The 1,774-nt window shown below is 51.4% G+C and overlaps 1 protein-coding gene across 2 annotated transcripts in view; it reads right to left on the bottom strand.

Annotated features, from left to right (window-relative positions):
• The window catches only part of hivep2b (HIVEP zinc finger 2b), a gene marked incomplete at its 3' end in the record, with an annotated part of 49,169 nt that overhangs the window by 36,313 nt on the left and 11,082 nt on the right, over window positions 1-1,774 (bottom strand). The window contains 2 exon segments of one of the 2 annotated variants that reach the window (XM_014028218.1): window positions 374-466; window positions 565-843. 2 annotated transcript variants of the gene reach the window in all.

The following is a 1,774-nucleotide window of genomic DNA, read 5'->3' as shown; positions in this document are numbered from 1 at the left end:
CCCCCCCCCTGAAAAAGAAAAACTGATGACACAGCAGTAATGACGTCCAGCAGCAGCAGGCAGGTGGGTGGCAGTAGGTGTGTGTCAGGATGACTGTGGGCTGACGGCGGTACAGTATGTACACACTGAGACATGGTAGAGCTCATCCCCTCACTGCTGCCTGCAGCATGAGCAAACAAATGCCGGCTATAAGGAGAGCATCGTTGTGCCGCTGCATTACATCATCACATGAAGTTGTCTATTAAAGGAAACATCAGGAGATGACTGGAGCTGGACTCTCTGTAAAATGGAGCAACAGCTCCGTGTGAGAGCACTCAGCCTCGGCTGCCACCGCAGCTGACATTCACACATCAAACCTAATTCTCCCACTAACCTGACATTTGAATGGTCTCCTGTTCCATACCGACAGTCACATGTGGCATTCCTCACACGGCACGGTCCGGTCCTCCATCCTGCTCGTGTCCGGCTGACAATCAGAACAAAAGGCAGAAATCAGCGAGGTAAAGTCCCATCAGCTGAACGTTAGAAGATCTATTGATGCGAGCGAGTCACCAGAGAAAATACCCAAGCATGACGTGCGGACCCAGGCACAAAAATAGCAAAGGGGCCCAGGGAGGGATTACACAACGGCCCACGTTTAAGGACGCTTTCCCTGCCTCTCCTCCTCTCCTGCTCATTGTGTCGGAGCTCACAGCAGCAGCTGCCTGGCTCTGAGGGGAGGCGGCTGTCATCATCCCAAGAGCCAAACATCAACGTCCCCCACTTCATTCAGCTTCTCATTCAGACCTTTGTCATCCCCACCGCTGAAAGCAGCYGGTGTCTTCCTCTGTCTGTCTGTTATCTACATACCTCATGAACCACTGGACAGGTTTAAATGAAACTTTTAGGAAATAATAATTAGATGATCAACTATAGACTAACTTTTGGAGTCAATTCAGTTAAGTTTTATCTAACAAAGGGCTATGGRTTCAGGAAGAGCAGTATGGTTTTGGTCCTGGTCGTGGAACAGAGGACCAGCTCTACACTTTCAGCAGGGTCCTGGAGGGGTCATGGGAGTTCAACCAGCCTACATGTGTTTTGTGGACTTGGAGATGGTGTTCCACCGTCTCCCCCAGCGACTCCTGTCGGGGGTACTCTGGGAGTATGGGGTACCAGGCCCATTGATACGGGCTGTTAGGTCCCTGTAGGACCGGTGCCAGAGCTTGGTCCACATTGCTGGTAGTAAGTCAGACTTGTTTCCGGTGAGAGCTGGACTCCTCCAAGGTTGTCCTTTGTCACCGATTCTGTTCATGACTTTTATGGACAGAATTTCTAGGAGCAGCCGAGGTGTTGAGGGGATCCTTTTTGGTGACCTTAGGATCACATCTCTGATTTTTGTGGATGATGTGGTCCTATTGTCTTCATCAGATCCTGATCTCCAGCTCTCATTGGAGCGGTTCACAGACGAGTGTGAAGCAGCCGGGGTGAGGACCAGTGCCTCCAAATCCCAGACCATGGTCTTGAGCCGGAAAAGGGTAGGGTGTCTTCTCCAGGTTGGGGAGGAGGTCCTGCCTCAAGTGGAGGAGTTTAAGTATCTCAGGTCTTGTTCATGAATGAGGGAAGAATGGAGCAGGAGATCAACAGGTGGATTGGTGCTGCGTTTGCAGTGATGTGGGCGTTGTACCGGTCCGTCGTGGTGAAGAGAGAGCTGAGCCAGAAGGCAAAGCTCTCAGTTTACCAGTCGGTCCACGTTCCTACCCTCATCTATGGTCAGGAGCTTTGGGTAGTGACTGAA

Source organism: Austrofundulus limnaeus, unplaced genomic scaffold (genome assembly GCF_001266775.1).
Source record: "Austrofundulus limnaeus strain Quisiro unplaced genomic scaffold, Austrofundulus_limnaeus-1.0 Scaffold728, whole genome shotgun sequence".
Lineage (NCBI taxonomy): Eukaryota > Metazoa > Chordata > Actinopteri > Cyprinodontiformes > Rivulidae > Austrofundulus > Austrofundulus limnaeus.
This window is presented reverse-complemented; position numbering and strand designations above follow the sequence as displayed.